We start from the raw sequence: 9,764 nt of genomic DNA, 5'->3' as shown, positions 1-9,764 counted from the left end.
CTTGCTAAAAGGGATTGATTACTTGGAGTCTTCATAAACTTTGGGGGGAGGACTTCCACCAGTCATCCTGGGAAAAGTATGCCAGCATTTGTGGTTGGGGTCCAATGGGCTGGATGCTGTGATGAACCCTTAACCATTGTTCAAATGTCACCCATACCCCCTCTGACCTGGTCTCTTGCCTCAGAATTTCCTAACCCAAAAACAAAGTTTTAGTCAATCAAGTTTAATAGGCCTCCCATAGTGGGACCAGGGAATGTATAGCCTGAGATGCCTATTAAACTTTACTTCTGCTTAGTTCTGGTTAGATGGGGGGGGGGGGGGGAGTCCTTTGTAGATCCAGATTAGAATTGGTCTGATAAATGCTGAGCTGAGTGAGTAAATGTGGGTTGATTAGCATTTGGAGCCCAGATTCCCCATCATGCAGTGCTCCCCTGCTTTTCTGATCCCAGAATTCAGTGCAGTCCTTGCCTTGGAATCTCTGTTCTCCATCCTGAATGGTAATGAAGGTGCATTCCTGTGCCATCTCCCATTTAAATGAGTTGTCATCTGGTTCCATCTCAGATGCAAATGAGACCAGGGGGATTGCTCCCTTATCTAGAGGGCTTTAGGTATGTCTCCCACTGCATCTTCATTGTCTTTCATAATCAGTTCTTGTTCACGTAGAGGGGGGGAGGGGATTCTTTGTGAGTCAGACAGGCTGCATCCTGTGCCAGGGTTCCCCAAGAACACGGAGTTGAGACCTCAGGTGAGGCCCTGGGATACTGTTCCCAACACTGCTGCCACGGGTGTTCCAGACCCACTCCGCACTGCTCCCCCTCCCCCCAGACATGCAGGGTGCCTCCTCAGCCCCTACTACTACCAGGACAGATGCCACTGCTGCAGCATGGCCCACAGAACCCATGGCCAGCCCTACCCCAACTTCTGCTGATGAGTCAGCAAGCAATTGAAGACACCATGCAGCCCAGGAAGGTACAGTTTGTGCCCACTCAATGCAGCCATGATGATCTCCAGGCACTGGGGATATGTGAAGCCTCTGGGGGAAAGTGGGGAAGGAAAGGGAAGTGGGGGTCCTGCAGCCCCTACAGACCATCCCCATGGTCACAGCTCTCACTCAGACTGTTGTGGACAAGAAGCCCAGAAAGGGTTGGGGGGTGCAGGGATGGAGGGGCATGGGCTGGGACAGTGAATTGCCCAGCCCTGATCACTCAAAGCAGAGGGCCCCAGGACACTAAATGCTTGAGAGAATTCTTTCAGCAACCTTTCCCCTTTCTTCCCTCCTCCATTGCCCCATCCGGGGTGACTCCCAAGTTCTGCACCTGGAGAAGCTTGAAAGTGGCAATCAAGCACATCCCCCCACCCCCTCTGATCTGATCTCTGAGTCCATGAGTGCCAGGTGACTCCAAATCTTACAGCACAGGCAGCCACTGTACTGACCCATCAAGTCAACCCCCAACTCCCCTCCTGTAATCGTAGCCCCATCCCAGTCCTGAACAGCGCCCTCCAACCCCAACCCCTCCCAGAGCATTCAAAGTACAAGAATGGTGCTGGAAAGCCAAGGGTGGTGCACAGCATGACTCTTCTCCCGGGGTCAGGTCATGGGTTTAGCAGAGCATCAATAGTGGTGGCAATTGTACATTTATCCAGGGTCTCATTTCATCCACCCACCAGATGGGGGTACCTGACAGTGAGCTCTTCCACTCCCTGCACTACATATGAACAGCCTGCCATGCCCAGCCAGCATACCATGCCTCTTATGCCTAGGTCTCACAGAAGACCTCTGCCCTGGCCTCACACATATTGTGGGGAACACATGTATTGATGATGAGTTGTGTCAGGTTCGCCTTGTCCATCTTGAGGTGGGTGCTGAAAGCCCACCAGTGCACTTGGATATGGCTGAAGATGCACTCTGCCATCATGCAGCACCTGCTCAAGCAGTGGTTGAAGTGCTCCTTCTGGTGGTCAGGCTGCCCCCCATAAGGCTTCATCAGCCAGGGCATAGGGGGGAAATCTTGGTCCTTGATGATGAGGGGAGGGATGATTACATCACTGACGATGAAATTGGGGGCCCCAGGTGCATAGTGCTCACTCTTTATCAGCCTGAGGAGTGAGCAGTTGTGGAAGAAGTGGGCATCATGGGCATTGCCCACACAGTTGGCAAAGATGTGGGTGAAGATGGAGTGGTGATCAATAATGCCCTACAGGACAATGGTGAAGTAGCCCTTGTGGTTGCTGAATGCCAGCATGCCTTGAGCCAGGCAGAGTGATGAAGCACCCCTGGACTTTCACTTAATTTTCTACTTTGGGAACAGCTTTGTATGTTTTGAAAAGTATTTTATCTAACCAAGGGCATAGAGTAGGTTGTTTAGGCTGGGGGAGATCGCTTGTTGTTTAGTTGCTGGCCTTGCTAGAAGGAAAACTGTATCAACAAAGTCTGGAGCTGGAAGGGGGGTTACTTGGGGGGGAGCTGGAAGGGGGGCTACTTGCTGGGCTTGCTATACCTTTCATCACATCAGCAAGTTTAACCTGTTACGTAGCTATATAAGGCAGACGCCCACTGGGGTGTGGGTGCTTGCTTTGCAAACGATTGCCAAGCACCACTTTCTGCGCAGAAATAAAGATTAAGTTGGATCCTTCACCCCTGTGTGTTTATTGGCACAAGCGCACTGGGCACGAACTAACCGTTGTTTGGGGACAACAATTTCTGGCGACCCAGATGGGACCCTAGCTGACTGCCTTGCCCGGTCCACTTCTTTGGCTCCGGCAACAACTGTGGACGGCGTGAGGGCCAGGCGCCACTGAGCTTATTCATCGGAGGTCTGACCGTCTCCTGGTTGCCTGACAGAGTCAGGGAGGGGCACAACGGCGCAACGCTCGAAGGACCAACTTAATCAGGTGGGGCGAGGGAGGTTTCAATGGACTGGTGAGTACTTCTTTCCATATTTTGGGCAGGTTGGGAAAGAGACGGCTTTGAAAGTTCCGACCATATAGATGCCCTAGGCGAGTGAGATCGGGTGGCAGCCCCGTGAACTCCCTTTAATCAGTTTGGTTCTGAGGCTGAGCGGCGGTCGTCGTCCGGTAGTTGGATAATGGGAAGTAACCAGTCTAAGATTCCACCCTGCAGCCCCTTAGGATGCATTTTGAAAAATTGGCCAAAGTTTGGAAGTGACCCTATGACAAAACAACAGATGATTCGGTATTGCAATACATGTTGGCCACAGCACCAACTTGCGGATGGTGCAGCCTGGCCGGAGAATGGGTCTTTGGATTATAACACAATCTTGCAGTTACAGTTGTTTTGTAGGCGCCAAGGGAAGTGGGATGAGATGCTTTATGTAGAGGTATATATGACTTTGTATGGGGATGGGGTTACGCAGAAGCTGTGTGGGATATTTAGGGGAAGTAGGGTAATGGCTTTGCAGGGGGTCACCACAGTATGTCTGGAGGAGCCGGAGGAGGGAGACGTGCAGTTGCTAATTGCTCCCACGGCTCCCCCATCTTATACTGTGAGCCCTGCGTCACCACAGGGGACTTCCACTGCACCTGTAATGGCTTGTCAGGGACTCCTGGCTGGCTCATCCAGTCCGTCGTCCCCCACCTCCCCTGACAGCCTTGGGTTGCCGTCCCTGGGTCCGGCGGATGTTAACAATCTGGTGGTAGAGGGGACTGTAGGAGATGGGGCGTTTAGCCCTGTGGTGAGTCGCTTACGATCAGGGGCCCAACCAGTAGTTCAGGCCCCTTTACGACAAGCGGTGGGTCCTGAGGGTGAACCAGTTTTTGTCCATGTGCCATTCAGCACGGCAGACTTGATAAATTGGAAACAGTCTGTGGGCCAATATCGCCAGAATCCAGAGGCAATGGCCCAGTTGTTCTCTACTATTTTCCTCACCCACCAACCAAACTGGATAGATATTCAGGCCTTACTGGCCACTCTTCTGACTCCAGAAGAAAAGAGGTTGGTCATAGAGAAAGCACACACGATAGCACAGCAGCGTCACCCAGCCGGTGAGGTAGATGAAGTTTGCCCTAAGGAAAATCAAGACTGGGATCCCAACACCCGAGGGGACCGGAAGGAGTTAGAGCTGTATTGGGAGTTTGTGCTGGCTGCTCTCCGGGAGGCTATCCCCAAGCAGAAAAATTTGTCTAAATTTTATGAAGTGCGGCAGGGTCCGAAGGAGGATCCATCCAGTTTTTATGGGAGGTTATGCGAGGCAGCCAGACAGTGGACGGATTTAGATCCGGAGCTGCCAGAAAATGCCAAGATGTTTAACACACTGTTTATAGGACAGTCAGCCCCAGATATTAGAAGAAAACTACAGAAGACTGAAGGAGCAGCTGGAATGAGCATTAGCCAAATGATTGAGATTGCTTATAAAGTATACTCCAATAGAGATCAGGTTAAGGAGAAAAGGGAAGATAAGAGAATAAAGGCACAGGCGTCGTTACAAGCATCGTTGTTGGCAGTGGCAATTGTAGATCAGAGGAGTCGGGGACGAGGCAAGGGAAGTAGAGGGCATAGAGGAGGCGTGGGCTATGCTCTGGGAGGCTATGGCCAGGGTCCCAGGTTGGGACCTAATCAGTGTGCTATTTGCAAGCAGGAAGGGCATTGGAAAAATGAGTGCCCCAAGAGGGAGAAGAAGAGACGAGAGGAGGAAGAAAGATTGTTGATGTTGGATGGTTCTGACCAGGAGTGACGGGGACCAAGGGCTAACACTGAAGTAATCTCTGTCTCCCCCGACGAGCCCCTGGTTAAAATGCAAGTAGGGGGAGAACTTATTGATTTTCTAGTAGATAGTGGAGCCACGCATTCAGTTGTAACCAATTTTAAAGGACCCTTATCAAAAACCAAGATCCCCGTAATCGGAGCCACCGGCCAGCGGACGTATTGTCCTTTTGTGCCACCCATGGAATGCAAATTGGGAGGAAAGAAAGTGTCTCATCAGTTCCTGTATATGCCTGAGTGCCCTATACCTTTATTTGGGAGGGATTTGCTGTGCAAATTGCAGGCCCAATTGACCTTTTCAGAGGGGAAAATTACTATGAAGATACCAAATGAGGAAGCCTGGAAAGCTCAGGTGTGTCTCCTATTGCAGGAGAGGGAGGAAGGGAGAATTCCCCCAGAAGTAGAAGACGCTGTAGTACCATGGGTATGGGCAGGAGAGAAGCCAGGAAGAGCCAAACTGGCTACCCCTGTAAGCATTTATTTAAAGCCGGGAATTACCCCGCCCAGGGTGCCACAGTATCGATTGAAAATAGAAGCTTGGAAAGGCCTGGAACCATTAATAAAGAGATTCCTTAAATATGGTTTACTTCGGGAGTGTCAATCATCAACTTTATGTAATGCTGGTAAAGGAATCTAAGAAACTTACTTTAGGACAACCAATGACTGTGTATACCCCACATTCAGTGCTGGCGGTGATGAATGCAAAGGGGGGAACCTGGCTTTCCCCTGGACGAATGGCTAAGTACCAGGCGACTCTCCTGAATCAAGGAGATATCCAGTTGCAAACCTCTAGTGCCCTGAACCCAGCTACGTTGATGCCATTGGAACAGGACGAAGGATTACAACATGATTGCATTGAAACTATTGAGAGTGTGTATGCTAGCCGGCTGGATCTTAAAGATGCCCCACTACCTAATGCAGACCTTGAATTCTACACAGATGGAAGCAGCTTCATGGACAATGGAATCCGAAAGGCGGGATACGCCGTGGTTACATCATGGGATACCGTGGAGGCAAACACCTTGCCTCCAAATACCTCTGCACAGAAAGCTGAGCTTATTGCGCTGACCCGAGCTCTCCATTTGGCAAAAGGAAAGATAGCCACTATATACACGGATTCGAAGTACGCCTTTGGAGTCTTACACGCCCACGGAGCTATATGGAAAGAGAGAGAACTCTTAACGGCAAGTAAAAGCCCAGTAAAGCATGGAACAGAGATCCTGAGATTACTTGAAGCTGTGATGGAACCACTAGAGGTAGCTGTGGTGCACTGTAAGGCCCATCAAAAGGGAGATGCTGACGTTATTAAAGGAAATTGATGAGCAGATGCTGCGGCGAAGAAGGCAGCTAGAGGACAAGTTCAAGAGACTCAAATGTTGGCATTGATGCCTCAGATAGTGTTGCCTGAGGAACCTCCCAAATATACTGAAAAAGAGAACCAACTCGCAGAGAAATTGGGAAGCAAAGAACAACAAGATGGATGGTGGGTTTTGCCTAAGGGACAAGTCCTGATGCCAAAACCGATTCTTAGCAAAGTGCTCCAAGAGTACCACCAGAGCACCCATATGGGAGCTAATGCCATGACCCAAGGTCTCCAAAGAATTGTAGTGGGGCCTAAGATGAAAAAAACAGCAGAACAAATAGTGCGTAGATGCTCTGTCTGTTGTGCCAACAATCCTAAGATTTCCCCCAAACCTCCGCCAGGAGCAGGAAGGCAAGGACTATTAGCAGGAGAATATTGACAGGTAGATTTCTCTGAAGTTCCCAAGAAGGGACACTACAAGTACCTGTTAGTGCTCATGGACACTCTGACTGGATGGACTAAGGCCTTCCCGTGCCGAACCAACCAAGCAAAAGAAGTGGCCTGGGTGATGCTAAAAGAAATGATTCCACAATTCGGAATCCCAGAGGGATTAGCCCCGAATCGAGGGCCACACTTTGTGTCAGAAGTGACCTAGGCAGTTTCCCGGGCTCTGGGGATACAATGGGACCTTCACACAGCATGGAGACCGCAGTCAAGTGGACAGGTGGAACGAATGAATCAGACTCTAAAAAGACAGCTGACTAAACTTTGCCAGGAGACTCAGTTGAAATGGCCCAAAGCTCTGCCTCTTGCCTTGCTTAGAGTGTGCATAGCCCCTAGAACTAAATTGGGAGTTAGTCCATTTGAATTAATGTATGGCAAGCCATATCCTAAGAATCCAGTGGTGACGCATGGGAATCAAATACATGTAAAAGGGGAAGGTTGGGTAAAAGATTATTTGTATTCTTTGTCTGCTGTATTGTCTTCTCTCCACAGGTATGTCCAGGAACGACTTCCACTCCCCTTAGATACACCAGTCCACAAGTTCCAGATCGGAGACGAGGTGCTGGTCCGAACGTGGAAGGGACCGTATCCTGTGATTCTCACCACTCACGTTGCAGTGAAGGTTCAGGGGGTAAAACCGTGAATACACTACACTCGGGTGAAGGCCGCACCAGAAGTACCACCTGCAGGAGAAGTTGCTGAGAGTGTCGCACCGGAAGCCAACACAAACGGACACTGTTGGACAGCAGAGCCAGTAAAAGGACTTACATTTCTGTTTAAACGTCAACCATGTGAAAAATAGTTCTTTGCATAGGTATAATGTTTCTAGAGTCTAAGGGGTTGGTGCATCAAAATTTCGATAAGAGTCAAAATGTGTGGGTTCATTTGACAAAGGACATATTAAATGTCACTCATTTTTGTTTGGCAGGTGAAATATCGGTTAATGATATTTTCACGTCATGCCTTATAGGGGTGCCCACTCCAATGGAAGCACTCCGGAATCAGACTTGGTTCACATCTGGGGGAATAGGAGGTCCAATCAATTATACTAACAACTCCATGTGGGGAACCATTACCACAGAAAGAAATGCTAGTACCTTTAAAATAGATTTGTTGACAGTCACCTCCCCTGGTAACACCAGCTGTACCAATTTTGTGAACTGTACCCAAGCTTACAAAAGCCTAAACAAAAACAAAAACAAAAAAACCCGAAAATTTTCAATTGCTCAGACATGACTGATGTATCTTACAACTACGTTCATGTTATATTACCCCGGGGGTGGTTCCTCCTTGTGGGAAGACTGCCTATTCATATATCCCAGCCAATGCCACAGGAGGCCCTTGTGCTCTAGGCCGGTTGACTGTCTAGCTACCAGGTATGCCTAAGACCTCTAGTAAGCGTCACCGGAGAGGTTCAAAGGTGCTAGATAAATCCTGTGATAGTGACATAAACCTCCTGAGTGAGGCCGAGGTAGTGTCCTTAGCAGTTTTCCTAGTAAGGGTGCCAGACCTAGTAGTGAATGCTGAGAGGCAGCTTGGTAAGGTGGCCTGTGCCCTGGCAAAGGGCCTAAATACAACTTCACAGGCCCTAGCTGCCCTCAATATTGAAATAAAAGAACTAAGAGGAGCTACTCTGCAAAATAAAGCAGCCATAGATTACCTGTTGCTGAGGCATAACCACGGATGTGAAGAGTTTGAGGAAATGTGTTGTTTTAATTTGACAGATAACTCTGAGTTAATAGAGTCAGAAATGCAGAAGTTAAAAAAGGTTCTGTCCCACATTAAGCAAGGGGAATGGTTCGACTTCTCATAGCTTACTTCTTGGCTCCCTAATTTTTCATGGCTTAAGCAAATTTTCCTATTAATTGTGGCAAGTATGTGTATTTTCTTGATGATCTGTTGTGGGATACAATGTGCGCCAATGTGTTGTGAGGTACTCAAGAAATCAATTTCTTCCCCCGTTCACCGTGTGATGTTTATAAAATCATCAGTTACAAACCCGATCCAAAATAATCGGGAGGAAGCGAAGAGATTTCTGGAAATAAAAAAAAAATAGTTGAGGACTATGGGCTTTTTCCATAAAGGCCATAGCCTTGAAGGGGGGATTTGATGAAGCACCCCTGGACTTTCACTTAATTTTCTACTTTGGGAACAGCTTTGTATGTTTTGAAAAGTATTTTATCTAACCAAGGGCATAGAGTAGGTTGTTTAGGCTGGGGGAGATCGCTTGTTGCTTAGTTGCTTAATTGCTGGCCTTGCTAGAAGGAAAGCTGTATCAACAAAGTCCGGCGCTGGAAGAGGGGTTACTTGGGGGGGGAGCTGGAAGGGGGGTTACTTGCTGGGCTTGCTATACATTTCATCACATCAGTAAGTTTAACCTGTTACGTAGCTATATAAGGCAGACGCCCACTGAGGTGTGGGTGCTTGCTTTGCGAACGATTGCCAAGCACCACTTTCTGCGCAGAAATAAAGATTAAGTTGGATCCTTCACCCCTGTGTGTTTATTGGCACAAGTGCACTGGGCATGAACTCACTGTCCTTTGGGGACAACAAGAGGATCAGGGTGTGGGTGCCGCCCACAGCCCCCATGCAGAACGTCCTAGATAGCCAGGCACACATCCCAGATGACCTCTTCAGCTTTCATCTTGCCCGTACCAAACTGGTTAGCATTGCAGCAGTAACTGCAGGGGGTGGCCAGCTTCAGGACACTTCTCCAGCAGCATGCTGACATCCTGGTGTGTGATGTGGGGGGCCAGCTGGGTGACAATGTCCATGAGGATGGCCCAGTGCATGTGGAAGGTCTGAACCAGGACAATATGCTCCCATTAGTCAGTGCTGGTGGCATGGTTCCAAAACTAGCATTCAATGGTCTGGAGGTGGTGCCAGAGCACTCCAGAGTTCATAGTATCCTGGGTGGCCTCATCCTTGTCAGCCATGGGAAAGTTAGTAACCCAATCCAGGACACTTGGCATCTGCAGGCTGTGGTGGATGGCCCCATGTGGGATGTCCAGCTTCTGGTTTGGGGACACAAAACCATGTCCCACAGTGACCAGCTGCTCTGTCATGTCCAGGTGGGCACATGTGATGTCAAAGAATAATAGAATCATAGACAATTAGGGTTAGAAGGGACCTTAGGAGGTCATTTAGACCAACCCTGTGCTCAAAGAAAGACCTCCCCAACTAGATTATCCCAGCCAAAGCTTTGTCTAGCCAGGTTTTGAAAACCTCCAAGGATGG

The 9,764-nt window shown here is 49.0% G+C and overlaps 1 long non-coding RNA gene across 1 annotated transcript; it reads left to right on the top strand.

The window, feature by feature from the left end:
• Positions 1–2,477: 2,477 nt before the first annotated feature.
• Positions 2,478–9,015, top strand: LOC132249979 (uncharacterized). Its single transcript, XR_009461540.1, has 2 exons — positions 2,478–2,920; positions 7,020–9,015. It is a non-coding gene; the product is annotated as an uncharacterized LOC132249979 (long non-coding RNA).
• The last annotated feature ends 749 nt before the right edge of the window (positions 9,016–9,764 follow it).

Source organism: Alligator mississippiensis, chromosome 4 (assembly GCF_030867095.1).
Source record: "Alligator mississippiensis isolate rAllMis1 chromosome 4, rAllMis1, whole genome shotgun sequence".
Taxonomy (NCBI): Eukaryota; Metazoa; Chordata; order Crocodylia; family Alligatoridae; genus Alligator; species Alligator mississippiensis.
Note: the sequence above shows the minus strand (reverse complement) of the source record. Positions and strands in the feature narration are given on the sequence as shown.